This window comes from Octodon degus, unplaced genomic scaffold (assembly GCF_000260255.1).
Source record: "Octodon degus isolate 3935 unplaced genomic scaffold, OctDeg1.0 scaffold00238, whole genome shotgun sequence".
NCBI lineage: Eukaryota > Metazoa > Chordata > Mammalia > Rodentia > Octodontidae > Octodon > Octodon degus.
The window spans coordinates 2,114,791-2,133,775 of record NW_004524814.1 but is presented as its reverse complement, the minus strand read 5'-3'; the positions used below and the strand labels follow the sequence as shown (position 1 = coordinate 2,133,775).

At 40.7% G+C, this 18,985-nt stretch overlaps 1 protein-coding gene across 2 annotated transcripts in view; it reads right to left on the bottom strand.

Annotated features, from left to right (window-relative positions):
• Positions 1-18,985, bottom strand: part of Jmy (junction mediating and regulatory protein, p53 cofactor) — an 89,939-nt gene that overhangs the window by 43,120 nt on the left and 27,834 nt on the right. The window lies entirely within an intron of this gene.

Genomic DNA, 18,985 nt, shown 5'->3' with positions numbered 1-18,985 from the left:
GATAGTGGGGCTAGAGAGATAGCTCAGCAGTCTAAACACTGCGAGGGCAAGCACAAGGACCTGGGTTTGATCCCTGGTACTACATGTTGTGCCGGCCCCACCCCAGGTATACTGAGTAACCACTGAGACCACGTATGGTGGTACATGCCTGTAATCCCAGCACTGGGGAGCTGAAACAGGAGGATCACTATGAGTCTGTGCTGCATAGTGAAAAGCTGCACCAAATACATAAAATTAAAACCAACCAAGGGGCCTGGCCCTAGCTCAGTTCTTTAAGTGGCTGCTTCGACAAAGCTTTCAGCCTCAGGTTGCTGTAGTTCATTCCCACAACACACAGGCCAGACAAACCACCCCTGAGGGCATTCGGAGCAAAAAAAAAAAAAAAAAAATCCTTAAAACCAACCAAACAACAACAACAACAACAAAAACACTGATATTAACCTATTTCCTCAGTGCTAGTAAGATGAAGTATGTCACTGGTTTTAAAAAAGTAAGTATTTTTTAAGGCCACTGAAACAAAAAAAGACGCAGCATAGGGTGCCCAAACAGGGGCCAGGGTAAGAAGAAATAGTGAGGAGATACTTCTCATTGTGCACACAAAATGAGCAGAAGTACATTAATAGCATCAATATTGATCACAGAGGTGTATTGGTATTGATATAATCAGGGGTAAAAATATAGAGCAAACATATTCTGTCTAAAGAAATATATATATATATATATATATATATATATATATATAAAATCTGTTGTATTATTGATTTCTCTATTTACTTTCTTTTGTGGACTTGGATTACAGTGTCTTAATGGTTATAAGCTTGTTGAGATGACCACAAAGAATTTGAATCAGAGAACTATTTTAAAATTAAGTCCCAAGTGAGGGGGGAAAAATATGAGAGAACGACAGACACCCCAGAATCTTAACTGAGCCACAAGTGACAATTCCCACCTTCTCAGTTCAGGGAAACCGCAGCATCACAGGCTGAGACTTCCCCCCTCATAAAATAGTCATCTTTCAAGTGAATGGCTCAAAATTTGCCTTTGAAATGCAAACAAATGGTGCAAAGAGGCTATAAGAGCCCACAAAAATTGGGCTACACTGGCTGAGATTATTCAAATTTGTACAGACATTATACATCCCTCATACGTATAAGAGGTTACCCTGGCAACAACTATCACTCAGGTTATTCACCCACAGCCTAGAAGCGGGGGAGGAAAGCAAAATTACTTGTTTCAGCTGCAAAAGGGAGAGACATTTTGCCTAAGATTACTCTGCTGCACCTGTATGGGCAGCTCAGCCATTCTGCCCCTTCAACAAAACCTCCTAGTATATGTACAAAGTGCCAACAAGAGTATCACTGGGGAAATGAGTATTAATTCAATACTGATGTGGAAGACTGACCTACTCCAGGAAATTTCCAGCACGGATTACCACAGCTCTGCCATACAGTAGGGATGCTACAGCTCAAGAGAGTCCCTGAGACGTCATGGCCCTGCTCTGCATGGTAGGCCCCTAGTGGTTGGGGGGTGGGGTAAAGGGAGTAATGTGGCGAGTACTGATTTGTGTGTGTGTGTGTGTGTATTTAATGTATTTAGTACAGGGTCTACAGGGTCTCACTACACAGATTGGACTTCTAGTGATCCTCCTATATTCAGCTCCCAAGTGCTGGGATTACAGGTGTACCACCACGCCCAGGCTCAGTCGCCATCTCAGCATGCCCTGGGGGCAGGTCTGGCACAATTTAGGGTGCTAGGGATTGAACCCTGGCCACTCTGTCTAAGCAGGTGCTTTAGTCTGCTGAGCTATCTGGCTGGCCCTTTGATTTGTGGTTTGTTGATTTTTATTTAAAATATACTTTTACAGTAGACAATTTCAAATAACCAATATAACAACAACCAACCTATAAAACTTGTGAACATTCATTATTTGGTTGTCACGAGCTGGCTTGTGAAACAGGCTGGCTCCAGCTTATCACTGTCTCACTATGGCTTTGTAGTAACTTGATATCTGGTAGTGTGAATTCTCAAACTTTTTTTCAACATTGTTTATTAATATTTCCTTCAAATTCACAACCAATATAATTCTTCATTTATTTAGATCTTTTTTGCTTGTATCAATTTTTTAGCTTTCAATACATTCATTGAAAGACAACTTTTATTAGTTGTATATGTAATCACTGTATGGTTTTTCTATGCCATTATAAATCTTCAATAAACTCCTGCAAAAAGAAAACTTGGGGGATGTGGCTGCAGAGGCAGTGACCACTACTGCATCCACTGGGAAAAAGTAGGGAGAGAAGTGCTGGCAAGGAGCCCAGCTCTGACACTAAACCTCCTAGTCACTGCCACTAAAACATCAGTGCTAAAGGGAGAGTCCAAGGGGAAAACAGTTTTCCCCTCAAACTGACAAGTTCGCCCAAACCATGATGCAGCAAGGCAGGAGCCACAGCAAGAGGTGGGAGCAGCAAGCAGGAGTCCTGGGAGCCTGATTACAAAATATAGGGTTTTTCTTTCTTCTTTTCTTTTTCCTACACTTAAAACTGACAATGGACCGGCCTATGGAAGGGCTGCCTTATAAATGTTCATAAAATTTTTCTTATTTCCTTTACCATGGAAATTCCTCATACTTAAGGTCTAACACTGTTAAACATGCTCACCATATGCTCAAAATTCACTTATACAAACAAAAGGAGAAATCCGTCCCTAGAAAAATATACCTGACAACATACTATTTATCAGTATATTCTATTAACATTTTAAACTCTACTAGGGATGGAATTACAGCAACAGAAAAACAATTCAATCAGGTATAAGAAAAAATTTAGAAAGATATTCATACTAGACAATGGAAGGGACCCAGCCCAATGTTCATATGGGGCTGAGCACATGCTTGTGTCCTTCCAGAAAATGCTAAATGGGCTATCTGGGTGCCAGAGTGTGCTGTCCAGCTGTATTATGGACCCAGATCTGGAAAAGAAGTTGACTCCATCTTTCAAAAAGCTGATGCCCACTTAGTCCTGTGAGAGTGATGACTTAAGAGACTGCTCCACATCTGACAGACAAGGATGCCCAGGAGATGGTAACCAAAAAAAGGGAATCAAAGGTCTGAATAGCTGACAAGAGTATACAGATAACCGAGTTGCAAGTTGCCAGTATTCTTAAGACAAGGCAAAATACAAAAATACCTGTCTCATTGTACTCTGGTGTTATAGGTAATTATTTTAGTCTGCTGTGTTATGTGTCTGTTTGTCCAGTCTGTTGTGTACTTGTTTGTCCACTTATTCAATAAGTTAACAGCTATCTTTTATTTGAGCCTGACAAATGTTTCCTTTTCCCTTTTTCTTTTGCATTCTTGAATCATCTGTTCATAGTTTAACTTGATTGATAGATTTAAAAAGCATGCTTCTAGTTGGGTTGCCAGCTGGCCAAAATGATAACCAATTTGGTTTGTTCATAGGTCAAAAAATTGGGCTGGGGAGAGCTTATTGGTAAAGGTTCCTTCTGTTGAATAACCTCAGAAAAATCCCAGTCATTGCCCAGTAAGAGGAAGCCCCAGTGAGCTCCATAGTCTTATGGGAGATACCTCAATATTATTAAAATATACTGTAATATGTTTACATTGCTCATTTGTCAAAGGATTATGTTTTCTAGACAATAAGGTTTTTGATTAAAAGATGCTCTGGTGCAAAGGATTTTATATGGCTATGACGACTGTTAGTAACCTCATAGTGTATTTTTTTTTTTACTATTACAAAAGTTTATTTAACAAAAATTTAATATATGAAAATGTGTATGACCCAATCTACAGTCAGTGAAAATAGTAGCACTTGGAGGAGGGGCATGAATTTTTCTGCTGAGTAGTCATTGTTTAAACTCATTCCAAGGCTTCCAACATGATACTATTTCCTCATATTACCACCATCCAATGTTGTCCTGTTGCCCACTGGTTGCCATCTCCACACATTCATCTATCATAAGATTCATGAAGGGATCAAATCCTCACAATATTCCTTGGACATGTATGCCACCATTCAATTTCAAAGATAATTTCTTGTCCATAATTTTTTTCAGCTTGGGAGGGTGCGCTTTGCTCATCTTGTCTAGTCAGCGGGCTCAGGAAGCCTTTGAAAGGAAGCCTCATAGTATATTAAATGTATTATTACCTCCAGAGGTACAGGTCTTCCAAAATGTAAAACAGGGATTATTTAAGGTGATACTTTTCTTTCAGATTCAGACATACGTCTCTAACAAAAACTATGATATATATCATAGGATAAATTAGGTAAAAGTTTCTTATGTATTAAGAGATTATTTAAAAGATTATGCTATGTAAAAATGGGAATTTAATTATGTTAATGTCACGATTGTCATGTTGTGATATTACATAAGGCTTTTGATTTCTAGTTTTCTGTGTAAAATATGTAACCATTAACATTCTATAGGGATTCAAATATTAGACTGTCCCATGATTGTCAGAAAATAATAGTTCTATTTCATGTTCTAAGGTGTTTGATTAGATAACATAGTAATATTAAGTTTACTGCCTTCATTAACATTCTTTTCTGGATATTCAACAACTGAGATTTGGAGACCAAAAACTACAAAGATAGATAGGCTAGAAGGATAGCCAATATTTTGCCCCAGCACTCTAAGGTCAATGAGGAGCCAGGACACAAAAGAACCTCTGCTGTGACATCCTAAATTCAGTGAATCCTTGGTCTTCTGGCCATGAAGACTGAGACCACAGAGGAAAGTGATCAGTGGTGTATATAGTGTGCCTACAAAGAGTCACCAGGAAAAAGAATCTCCCAAGCTTTCACAGAAAGCAACTTGGTCAAGCAATGACTTTAACTCACCCAGATAGCTGACACTGACAGAACTAAGAGATACTATACATGGTTCCACAGTAAGTTCTGAGGAAACTTAACTGATCTTGATAGATAACTAAAAAAATACAGGTCTCACTTTAACTTGATCTTGAACATCCAGCAAAAAAGTGTAACCACAAGAAATAAACTATCTGCCGGGGAGATGGCTCAATGGAATATGCGTTTCCCTGGCAAGCGCAAGGGCCTGAGCTCAATCCCCAGTTCTGCCAAAAAAGAAAAAAAATAAATTGTCTGCACAAGTCCTCCAACTTCAGCTGACCACCCACTGCTTCCAACTATGAAATAGAAAAGGGGGAGATGTAGGGAGTAGCTGAAGCTAGAAAATGATCCCATGTTCAGGTGCAAGGCAAGCCCTGTTCAAGTATAGTACAAAGAGTGCCCAATGCAAACCATGTGGACAAGCTGCTTTAGTCCAGAGAATACCAAGCTCTGAGACAATCCAAGCAATAGGTTGCTATTCAAAGGGGTGTCACACCATACAAACCTGCCAAACATAAATGTGCTGTAGTAGTTGAGCAGTTCCTTTCTCTATCATGAGAGAGCTCCACCTGATCTGAGCTTTCTGTCTCTTTATTTCTCCTCCCTCTCACAATCTTTTCCCTGAGAACTTCAAAAGCCTTGAGGGCTATGGCATTTCTGTTGCCCCATCCCTAAAATGGTGGCTCTTTTACGTTTCCTCCAAGGTAACTTAAAATACTTTCCTGCATAATTATATGTTTCACTTTATATTTAGTTAATACATCTTTATGATACAGGCTGGCCCTCTGTTGAAATAAGCAATTTCCTGGGCATGGTGAGGCATACTATAATCCCTTGGGAGGCTGAGGGGAGAGGACCAGAGTGAATCCAAGGCCAGCCTGGGTTAAATAGTGAGATCCTGCCACTCCAACAACAAAAGCCAAAATAAGTACTTCAGTTTTTCTGCTCAGACCCTAAGAAGCTATGGGATAGAAATTTAATAAATTTTTTAAAATACAATTGTTAGGACAGAAATTATTTTTACTTGCATGATTAAATACTATAGCCTCAATCAACAGAAAAGGAAAAAAGATACTGAGGAGTGAAAATTTACATTTGGCTTTTTAGGGTAGGAAATGTTTTTAAAAAAATCTTGTGGTAATTATTTGAAGATAAGTGTCCATTATTAATGGATCAGTATTTTAATAAATACATAGAACACAGCATGCCTTCTATCCCTATGCTGTTTTTTAACTGCATTTTTACACTTGGGAATAATGTTCCAGCCAACTGTTAAGAATCCTGTTCAATAGTTTATTGCACCTAAGACATTAAGCAAGGGTACTCTTAAATTCTTTTCCTTACTTGGGAAATTTAAAGATGTACACCACTGGTCAGCTGGATCATGTGCTAAACCCATGACACCCCTGTTTTGAATTTCTGAGCTAGAAAGAAAACAGTGCCTGTTTTTAACATGGAAAAAAGTATGTGTCAGTTTAGGTAGCTAGGAGAGTAAAACTAGTTTATAAACACAAATTTTCTGATGTGAAATAATTTATTATAAAGTCTATCACTTGCTAGGATACTGGGTTTTATGTGAGGAGCAAGTTATTTCTGTCTGCAGTGAGATACAAAAGAGGAGAAAACCTAGTTTGCCATGATAAATTCCAAATATACAGCACCCACAATGTAAATTCCCTAGGCCTAGAGTCACTTGAAGGTAACTCTTCAGTGGTAAGCAAGTCTTGAGTTTGACATTCAGGTGAGAGTACAAAATGATGTAGTTCTTAAGATTAGTGGTGGCAAACACTGTAATCCTAGTAGCTAGCCGGCTGAGGCAGGAAGACCACTGTGTGATCAAGACCAATGTGGACCACACAGTGAATTCAAACACAGCCTGAACTACATAGTGACCCTGTCTCAAAAAAAGTAAGCTGGGCATTATGTGGACCTATGATCTCAGCTACTGAGAAGGCTAAGGAAGAAAAATCAAGAATTCTACGTATTCTGCCTAACTTTTGCTTCTGTGATGGTTATATTGCCTAGCAAGCACACCCATGGTTGTGAAATAATATAGCAAAAAGGAAAAATCCCCAGTTATTGATGTACTAGATTTGTGTATGTCTTTTAAACAGTTCTAGTTTCACCTTACACAGAATAATCAGGAAAAGTGTAAAATTTCAAAAGCAAAATAAAAAAAATTTTTATCAGTTAAAAAAAAATCAAGAATTCTAGGCCAGCTACACAATACAGTGAGACCTCAGGCTCCTCCTCCCCTACAAAAGTGAGGAGGCTAGAGGCATACCTCAGTAGTAGTTGCCTACCATGCATAAGGTCCTGAGTTTGATCCCCAGTCCTGAAAGAAAATGTGAGAGAAGCAAGGAACCCAAAGAAAATATAACTCTGATAAAATATAAGTCTTCCTTAAAATGTAGTGTTTGCATGATGCAGTCACTGATATTATCTTACATAAAAACATCTGACCACACAATGGAGGACAGTCTGCTTGTCGTGCTGTGTATATATATATCTACATCTGTCCCACAGGGCTCCTTTCTAACTGTGTCTGGTGGGTAGGGGATGGGTTCCTTTCTTCTATTTCAAACAAGACATTTATAGAACTTGCTGTCAGACCACGGTTCCTGGGGGAGTTCCTTCTAGGTTCTTGGTATCCTTGACAAGACACACAAAAAAGGCTGTAGGTGTGCACATTTTCTGACGGTGGAAAGAAGTACCTATCACAGGGCCTGAAGCACCTGACAGACAAGCATCTCAAACACAGCTTTTTGTGCCACTGTCAGTCCCTTAGCAACCTCTCCCCACAGAAACATTTAAGGAGAACATCAGATGGAACACAACCTCCACCTCATTACTGACGCCATAATCCCCTCCCACCCTTAGTGCTTGATCCCAAATTCCAAGAGACACAAATTGGTTATGGGGTGTTTTCTATTCTTTTCTATCCAGTCTCCCAATTCCTGTTTGTCTCTGAATGAGAAAATGCCAAATGCCATCTCGAAAAAGTTTTTCCACAGAATTTAAAGTTACTCCCTCCCCTAAACTTGAGCAGGGGACTGTTGTATATGTGATATTTTAATCTACAGCCCAACTTGGGCTATATCCAACCATAATACTTCCCACCTGGAGATACAGCTTAGTGGCCCACTGTCTGATTACCGGTACAAAAAAAACCCAACCCAAACAAACAAACAAACAAAAAAGATGCGTAATAGTACCCAAACTTTCAATTTTCTAGTGAAGAAAAGAAATAAAGCATGCCTTCACTAAAGTGGGATGTAGTCCCAAAGGAAAAGGCTCAAGTGTAGCCCAATACATGGGGTACACTTTACACCTATGGAATGACAATAGTCTAGGGTCTGGATCTAGGCTATCTGTGATCTCAGATTCCCTGCCACCAAGCAACAGCTTCATTCCTTCCTGGGAATGACCAACTTCTGCTAAATCTAGATGCTGAATTTTGAACTAATGGAAAGCAAATCCTCGAGTGTGAGCCCTTAGAATGGACAAAAGTGACTTGACATTTTTCAAGAAATAAAGCATGCCTTCACTCAGGCTCCAACACTAGGAATACCCAATTTAAGAAAATTGGTCCTTCTCCAGGTATCACAAAAGAGGAATTTCTTTGGGTGCCTTGACCCAAAAGCTGGAACCCCATCCAATGTCACTTTTCAAACAATCTAGACCAAAGTGGGTATTGGATGGCTACTTGGCCTGAGGGCAACAGCAGCTACAGATATGCTAACAGAAGAAGCTACAAAACTAACTGTGAGACAAAAACTAGAACTGACTCTTGACCAGGCCAGGGCTATTCTTGACACAAAAGGTGGCTAACACGGGAATGGCTTCCTAATGATGCCCCTGAGGTCATTACCTTTATGGTAACGATTGGAATTTTTTAAGAGTAGGAAGAATTTATTGTGAAAGAAAGTTTCTGTCTGAGGACAGAAGGGAGTCCAGAAAGTGGGTTGCCAAGATAGGAATTACCCTTAATCCTGCCTAACTGATGTCTACAGGCTCAGAGGTTGGTTAACCATTCTTGTGAAAGGTGGCTTCCCAGACTTATGTATGCAGGCAAGACATTGGTGACCTGCTCCTCCGTGACACTGATAAACTGTGGTTCACTGATGGAAGTAGTGTTGTCCAAAGAAAGACATCAAAAGGCAGATAAGGCAGATTATACAGTTCTCAGTTGACAACAGGTCACTGGAGCCAAATACCTTCGCCCCCGGCTCCACTCAAAAAGCAGTAGCCCTTATTTAAGCACTGTTATTAGAAAAGGCAAAAGGCTAAATAGTTACACAAGTTCTAAATCTCCCTTTCTAGCAGTCCAAGCTCATGTAGCAATCTGGAAAGAAAGGGTTTTGCTAATGATAAACATCTATAAAGGACAAGCAATAAATTCTCAACTCCTAGAGGCAGTCTATCTTCCAAGGCAGGCTGCTGTCGTTTATTACAAAGCACACCCAACAGAAAGGCCCAAAGTCTTCTTGGTAAATTAAAAGGCAGGCAGGGAGGAAAAAGGAGCAGTCATGCAGGCCTCTCAAGACCCTAGCCTCATTCTCAGATCCCAAGGAACCATCAACAGCAGACTATACTTCCAGGAAGACAAATGGGCCTTAGGACAAGGAGGAATCAAATGAGGATTTTTGTGGTACTTGGGAAACAAACAGGTTCTTCCTCAAGGGACACAATGCAAAGATATACACATTCATCATTTTTCCCATATGGAAGAAATGCTGCATAGGTCACAAGAATTTTCATAAGACCATGCCTAGCAGTGTCATCCAACGGCTCTGCCAAATGTGTCCTCTTTCTGCCTATGATAAACCTGACAAACTCAGACCACCTCCTTTGTTAGAGTGCATACAGAGCAGAGGGACATACCGTGGTGAAGACTGACAACTATACTTTATGCACAGGCCACCACCACGTGGAGAATTTAAACAAATATTAATCACAATTGACACCTTTACTGGGTGGACTAAGGCCTTCCCTACCCATTCAGAAAAGGCTATTTGTTTTTTTTTTTTTTTTTTTTTTTTTTTTTGAGAGAGAGAGAGAGAGAGAGAGACAGAGAGACAGAGAGAGAGTGTGTGTGGTGTGTGTGGCCAGCTCAGCCCACCAGGGGGCGGGGCTGGCATGTGGTGCTGGGGGATCGAACCGCGGTCCCTAATGCCTTGCTAAGCCTGTTCCAAGTAGGTGCCCTAGACCACTGAGCCATCTCTCCAGCCCAGAAAAGGCTATTTGAAAGCAGGATGAAATATATATATAGCTGGGTCGACAGCTCAATAGCATAAGCACTTGCCTGGCAAGCGCAAGGGCCTGAGTTCAATCCCCAATTCCACGAAAAGAAAAGAAAAGAAAAGAAAAGAAAAGAAAAGAAAAGAAAAGAAAAGAAAAGAAAAGAAAAGAAAAATATATAATATATATTCATTCTTAGCCATCAGGAGGGTGAGACAGGAGGATCACTGAATTAGAGATCAACCTGAACCACACAGACCCTGTTTTGAGAGAAAGAGACAGATACAGTCAAGGTGTAAAATAGGAATGTAAGTTAGGCCATTTTTCTTCAACATCAGCAATTACACCAAACTTTCTCCTGCTGAACACAAAGCCAACAACCCTTCCTCTCCTGAGCCCATATGAAGTGAAAGAATACACAGAAATCTAGGAGCCCCCAGAAAGCATGTGCCTGATTTCCTTTCCACAGAAAAGGGATGAGCTGAAGATGGCTGAAAGTGACAAAGCGGACATGTAGATCTGTACTGTCTGTGCTCCTCACCCCCACCTTGGTACAAGGTGAGGGAAAGGGGTTGAAGGGAGGGTAGGGAAATGGGAAGAAAAAAAGCAATCAAGTTCTATCATGTACAGGCACAAATTCCCTGATTGATCATTATATATACCTAAAATGTACTAACGAACATTTTTTTTGGAAGAACTGGGGATTGAACTCAGGTCCTTGCACTTGCCAGGCAAGTGCTTACTCTACTGAGCTATCTCCCCAGCCCCCAATTTTTAAAAAAGATTCTTTCACACATCTGTACTGGGGAGATGTTGACTTAAGGAAAATGTCCCCTCCCATCTCAAGAAATACCTTTGAAAAAAATCCTTTTCCTTTTTTACCCAAAAGAAAAAAAAAAGCTTTGATGTGGTCAGTTCTGAGCAACTGAACCTGGGTGTACAAATCTGAGTGGCTACCAACAGAGGATCTCCTCAAAGAAATCATTCCTCAGTTTGGGACTACTCAGTCACTTAAAAGTAACAATGGGCCCTCTTTTACCTCTCAAGTAACTCACAGGGTGGCAAAGGCTTTAAGAATATTGACGGTCTCTAGTTGACATGGACATCTCAGCCCCCTGGAAAGGTCAGGAAAGCCAACCAGACTCTAAAGAGAGCGCTGACAAAATTTTGCCAAGAGACATGAGTCCTGGCTCCTGTTAATGCCAGCTGCCTTCATGAGGATGTAAAACATCCCCAAAACTGCACTACAAATGAACCCATCTGAGATGTTACAGAGCAGGCCCTTTCTATCTTCTGATATGGTAGTGGATCAAGAGGCCACAAGGCTCTTACACTACCATGAATCTGGGCCAAGTACTATAAGCTACCTAAACATATGGGAACAGAGTCCTGCCAACTCTGCCCAGGGCAGCCACCAAGTGCCAGCCCAGAAGACCAAGTGCTCACTAAAACTTGGACAGAAGGTGAGGTAGGAGATTATGACAGGGGCAAAACTGGCCAACAACCAGGCAAAATCTGTCAAAGACACGGAGATCCAGGACACACAGATAGAACACAGGATATAGGAGGCCTGTTAAGTTCCTAGCACTATTCACAGGACCAATGATAGGAGCACTATTTTCTTCCCTTTTTTCTTTTTTTAATTTTTCTTAATGTATTTTTTGGTTTTTTGGACAAGGTCTCACTAGACAGTTCAGACTCAGAGTGATACTCCTGTTTTCAGCCTCCCCAGTGCTGGGATTACAGGTGTATGCCACCATGCCTGAACTCAGTCTGGCTTAGTGTGCCCAGGATCAGCGTGACATGTGGGGGACTGAACCCTAGTCCCTGTACTTCCCAAAGCAGGTACTTAGTCCACTGAGCTATCTCACTGGCCCTAGAAGCATTATTTTTAATCCTTCATTGACATCTATCTAGGGGGAAAGCCAAGGTGTAAACTGAGTCTTTCAATAAGTACTTGTCAGGCCAAGTGAGTATCTGACAGAATGACTTTCCCAATGCCTTATCTGCATGATGAAGTCAATCCAGGAATTTCAGAACAAAAGATCCCTCTCCATCTTTGGGGCCATTGTGAGTCTGTTCACTGCCTGTTCTCACTCTGTATTGTGTGCTTCTTTTCCATCTTTAATAAATGTAAATCCTCACCATCTCTCTGTGTCTTGTCTAATATTTTCCTCAGGACACCAAAAACCCAACAAGAATTTCCCTCAGCTCTACCATCTGGTAATATACTTCCTTGGGACAGGGTGTAAGATGCACATATCCAAGATATTTTGGTACCAGGAATTAAACTCAGAGCCTCATGCTTGGCAGGAAGGCTCTGTGGCACTGAACTATATACCTAGCCCATATTCAAGATTTATAGAATAGAAGATGGGCAAAATGTAGTAGACAAACTGGTAAAATGAGGTGACTATCTAAAAGGGACAGAATGCAGTGGCTGCCCACTGGGAACAATATGATAAAAATTCTGTAATAATCATGGTTAAAGCCATGATTATTATAGAGTAAAGGAGAGGGCTGGGGAGACAGCTTGGTGGTCTAAGTGCCTGCCTAGCAAGCACATGGATCTGGGTTAGATCCTAGTACCACATGCAGAGACAGCTCCAGAACCCCAGGCAAGCTGTGTTGGCCACTGAAACCAGGAATGGTGGCCCACACATGTAATCCCAGTGCTGGGGAGGTTGCGACAGGAGAATCACAAGTCCAAGCTGCATGGAGAGACTCTGTACCAAATAAATAAATTAAAGCCAGGCAAGTGCCCTAACCAATGAGCCACTCCTCCCCACCTTCAATAAAATAAAATGGGAAAAGCAGTGGCTACTGAAGACTCTTATTTAGTATATAAAAATAGACACCTATGCATCTACATACATAGGCATATGTATTCTCACTCTAGGGCCATTGTAAGAGAGTATTCCTTCCTTATTTAATTACTAACATGACCTGTAAGACCCCTTCTAACCAACTGATGAATTACAGATAAGGCTCTGACAAGGACAAGAAGACCACATAGGAAGGTGAATGTCGATGAAGGCATGGGGGAGACTAGGGTTTGGAGGCCTAAGATCCATCTAACACCACCAATCCAGGTAGGGGGAAGGACCTTAGTACTCATAAAGAAAGCACCAAGAACAGAGGCCTGCCGTCTTTACAGATTCCCCAACCAGATTTATCAGGGTAGTTATTGTTCTTCCTTTGCCCCCTTTCCAGTAAGGTGTCCAATAAAATGTCATTTAGAGGCCAGTGGTCTAAAGCACCTGTTTAGGCAAGCACAAGGGACTGCCAATACTTGGCACCACATGCTGTGCTAGCCCTAACCCCAGGTTGGGCTAAGCTGGCCACACACACACACACACACACACACACAGTCTTTCTTTATTTAAATTTGTATCTTTAATTCACTTAGTCAAAAAAAGCAGTGGAAATTAAGCTGCAGAGCACACCCTAGGACACCTTAAAACCAGCAACAAAAAAGGGGTTAAAAAGTCTTCACAAAGCCTGGTGGCACACACACTCTACTAGGAAGGCCGAGGCAGGAGGAACTTGCGCATTTAAGACCAGCTCAGGCTACAAAGTGAGCTCAGGGTCAGCCTAAACTGCATAGGAAGATCCTGTCTCAAAAGGACAAAAAAGAAAAAAGAAAAGAAGCCTTCACAGCAGAACTCCAGGAAAGCCATTCTGCCTCTGCCTCTGTTTCTAAGGCCAGCAATCTGACTGTGTGCTTTTAAAATTAAATTCTGCCAACCTGGGGATACAGCTCAGTGGTACAATGCCTGCCTCGCAAGCATGAGGTTGTGAGTTTGAGTCCCAATAGAAAAAAAAAAAAAGCTTTAAAATTCTGCCTAATAGGGCTGGAGAGATGGCTCAGTGGTCTAAAGCACCTACCTGAATCAAGCTTGGCGAAGCACAGGGACCACGGTTCGATCCCCAGCACCACATGCCAGCCAGCCCCGCCCCCTGGTGGGCTGAGCTGACCACACACACACACACAATAAATAAATGTAATAAATAAAAATAAATAAATATTTAAAAAAAAAAATTCTGCCTAATAAACCCATGTGTACCTCTCATTGTTTTTTTCTGAAAATCCCTTTTCTGGGATGCAAATCAGCATGCCTGTAGCCTGTCCTATGGGTAGAGTATGTCAAGGTCCACCATGTCTATTTTGACTACCTCTTTCGACCCTGCCCAGTGACACAGAGAAGGTAGGGAAGCTAACTGAAATGTTCATCGAGGACAGATGCAGTAATACACACTTGCAATCCAAGCACTCTGTAAGGTTGTGGTAGAAGGTTTGAGCCTAGCTCAGGTAACTTGGCCAGACACTGTCTCAAAATTAAAAATTTAAAGAGGCCTGGTCATATAACTCAGTGTAAAGGCCTTGGGTTCAACCTCCAGAATGGGGGGGGGGGGTATTTCATACTAGAGGATTCAAATTCTGTGTAGTCCCCATCAAACACTAGTTGATACTTTCAGAGAAATACAAAAGAGGCTGGTTATATAGTGTTTGCCACTAGCTTGTGCTAACATGCACAAGGCCCTGAGTTCAATCCCCAGTATCAGAAACAGAAACACAGAAACAGAAAATACTGTGGTAAAATTAACAGAACCAAGCTGGGCATGGTGATCCACAGTCCTCAAATAACCATAATGCTCCTGAAGAACAACAAGGCTGGAATTTACCCAAAAGGGGGCCTGGGAGATGGCTCAGTGGAATAAGCGCTTCTCTGGCAAGTGCAAAGGCCTGAGTTCAATCCCCAGTTCCGGGGGGGTTGGGTTTACCCAAAAAACATAGTAACCAAAACACTATGGTAATGGCATAAAAACAGACCAATGGAAGAACAGAGAACACCTCAAAATAAATCCAGATTTTCAACAGAAGTGCCAAGAACACAAAATGGGGAAAATCAGCTTCTTCAGTAAATGGTATAAGCAAGAGTAATCTAACAAAAAAATGAAATTACATTAATTTCTCCCACCGTAGAGAAAAACTGACTCAAAATAGGCCAAATATTCAAAATCTAAAATTCAGAAGAACATCCAAAGGAAAAACCTCGATGACACTATCTGGAAAATCACGTTGAATGTGACAACTAAAAAAAAAAAAAAAAAAAAAAAAACATAGGGATTATATGAAACCAAAAAGCCCTGCACAGCAAAGGAATCTACCAAGAAAGGAAAGGTAGGAGAAAATTTGTGCAAAGTATAATCTGATAAGTGTATAATACCAAAATAGATAAAGAACTCAATACTAGGACCTGACTAAAAAGAACAAAGGACTTGAGCAGGCAAAACATACAAATGGCCAGCAAGTATATGAAAATTGTTCAACATCACTAGTCACCAGAGAAAAGGCAAGTTAAAAGCATAGGGCAAGGGGGCTGGGGAGATGACTCAGTGGAATAAGCACCTCCCTGGCAAGCACAAGGGCCTGAGTTCAATCCCTAGATCTGCAAAAAATAAATACATAAATAAAAGCATAGGGCATTATCACCTTACATCTACTGGATTGGCTATAATCGAAACACTAATGGTTACTGCTGGAAGGTGCACGCTGCAATGCTACAGCAAAAAACGAAAACAGTACTGAAGTTCTTCAGAAAATTAAAAATAGAACTACCATGTGATCCAGCAATCCCACTTATGAGGAACATAAGCAAACAACTCAAAATCAGCACATGAAAAATCTACACTCTCATGTTCACTGTTGAGCACACAGTGAACAGCAAAGAGGTGAGATCAATGGAAGTGCCCACAGACAGGTGAAGGGACCAAGGAAGGGGTCTGTGTACACAGTGGAATGCCATTCAGCCCTTTAAAAGGAGGAGGATATGCCTGGCTGGCAAGCACAAGGTCCTGAGTTTGATCCCCTGTACCAAAAAAAAAAAAAAAAAAAAAGGGCGGGGGAGGAAATCCTGTCACTTGTGGCAACAAGAATAAACCTAAAGAACATTACCTCAAGGGCAATAAACCAGACACACAGATAATACATATCACTTATATATGTGGAACCTAGAATGTAAAACTTATTAAAAGCAGAAAATGTCTACAAAAGAGGCTTATTAAAGTTGGAGGGGACAGAGTGGGTGGTGTGAGGCCTCAGGAAGACCTCTGGTTTAAAAGATACAAAATTTGCCATTAGGAATAAAGTCAGGAGATTTCTACAACATGGTAACTATAACATATTATATCTTTGAAGTCACTAACAGCAATTTTTAAGCATTCTCACCACAAAATAAATAAATAAGGATGGTGGCACACTCCTATAATCCCAGCAGGAGTGGAGGGTCACCATAAGTTTGAAGCTAACCTGAACTACAAAGTGAGTTCAAGGCCAGCCTGAACTATATACGAAGACCCTGTCTCAAAAAACAAAAAAGGTAAACATATTATTTGTTAATTAAAATTATATAAATGCTAAAAGCCCCTGGAAATGTTAATCTACAAGCCAGCTAAATGAGAGTGAATTACTATGGCCTGGACATGGTTTAAGTGCAGTCACCCAACACTGTTGAATGCCTGGATCCCTGGTACTACTGACAGACATGATGGGTCCTTTAAGAGGTGGAGCCTGCTAGGCATGGTGGATACACTTTGGACACACCTACAATACCGGCACTACAGAGGCTGAGCCAGGACTGCAGGTTCCCAGACCAATGGACAACAAGGTAAGAGCCCCTCCCCTAAGAAATGAAAGGAGAAGGACAAGGAAAGAAAGAAGAGAAGGAAGGGAAGGAAGGGAAAGGAGAGAAGGAAGAGGCAGTGGATAGACAGTCCAGGACCTAGCAGGAACTCCTTAGTTCAGCCTGGGGTAGGCCTTCCAAAACACTGTTAGTCCAGTGGTGGCAAACCCATGGTATATAAGCCACAGTGGGCATTTTGTATTGTTGAAAACTCTAAAATATTTGCCATCACTGCAGTCTTTGCTCCCTGGCTTCTTGGACTTTTTCTCATCAGTCGGTTCCATCTGCTGCAGCTGCCATAATCAATGGGGGCTCTTCATCATACCTTCTACTCTGAACCTCTAAAACCATGAGTTCAGGGGCTAGGAATTTGGCTCAGTGGTAGAATACTTGCCTAGCAAGCTGGAAGTCCTGGGTTCGGTCCTCGGCACCAAAAAACAAAAAATAAACCTCCCTTAAACAAAAATCTCCCCTAAAACCATGAGCCCAATAAACCTTCTTTCTTTACAAAGTTGGCCTGACAGTCACAACAACAAAAAAGAAAAAAAAAAAACCACTCTCAGTGATATGTAAACATTACTGGTCTTCCCAAATATTAATATGTTCCACCTCTATTTTTGGGCACCTTATAATTTCAACCAAGTTTTATACTTTTTCACTGTTGTGCATAGCACACTGACTTATGTTTGAACATTAAAGCGTGTTTACAATAAACTCCTCTTGATCACAGCACCTCGTCTTTTTATATATTAATAGATGCTATTTCCTTGTATTATGTTAAGGACTAAAATAAATTCATAACAGGCCAGGAGTGGTGGCACACACCTGTGATCCCAGCAATCAAGAAGCTTAGGTAGGCAGAAAGGACTGCTTTGAGGCTAGGCTAGGCTACATAGTAAGTTTAGGGCCAGCCTCAACTGCATAGTAAAACCCTGTCTCAAATAGACAAAACTGTCAAAACGCAAAACAAAGAAAAACTCCACGTACTAATAAGTTTTCAAAATTCAAATACTTCAAGATTTTTAGATTAAAAGCAAGTTTTTTAAATTGATGATTATCTCCATATACAACATACACTGTACTGTTAGTGGAACATGTTTCTGACTCTAAACATTAATTTTTTAGTATTTGTTGTTTTTGGAGAGGCTTTAATCTTTGAGCTCACAGTGATCCTCGTGCTCAGCCTTCCAAATGCTGGGATTGGGGGCGGGGAGAGACAGCTCAGTAGAATAAACGCTTGCCTGGCAAGAGCAAGGGCCTGAGTTCAATCCCCAGTTCCGCAAAAAAAAAAAAAAAAAAAAAAGGAATTTTGGGGCCAGGGAGATGGCTCAGTGGAATAAGTGTTTCCCTGGCAAGCACAAGGACTTGACTTCAATCCCTGGTTCCGCAAAAAAAAAAGAAAAAAGAAAATTTAAATCCAAATGCTGGGATTAAAAGTAGGCACCATCACCTGACACAAAATTTACTGAACCACTGAGTATGTGTCAGCTCTGTGCCTTTGCTATTCTCTATGTTGATTCATTAATAATTTGAAAAAGACAAAGATATGCTTTAGCCTCTGTTCATCCTTCCTTCTTTCCTTTTGCTTTTTAAAATTAATATCTTGGGACCGGGGAGATGGCTCAGTAGAATAAGCGCTTCCCTAGCAAGTGCAAGGGCCTGAGTTCTATCCCTGGTTCTGCAAAAATAAAATAAAATAAAAATAAAATTAAAATCTCACCTTGTAACTCCAGGTTGAAACTGCAGGCAACTTTAGCCTGCAACTCACAATCCTTCCATTCATTCTCGAGGGCTAAAGTGTACATCCATCTTCCTTTTTCAAACATACTACACACTCTGCCTCCAATCACAACTCAGCAGAGTAACTGCAAATTTTCTCAAATTCACATTCTTATGTAATGTTCCAAGTCAACCCGTTACGCAAAAACACAAAGTTAAAGTCCTAGTTCATTAACACTTCCATATGGATGAAACACAGAAACACCAATAACGCCAACTACAAAATGTTTATTTCAGGAAATGTAATATTTATTTCTACCATTAGACTATAATTTTCATAGTAAGTTCTTCCCAAAATAAATGTTCCCAAACTTCTAATAAAAGTCTACAAATAGTCAGAAGTCAAAACATTAAAAAGGAGGCACAAATAGAAATAAGCAAAGATAGAGATCTTCCAAATATAACAATTTC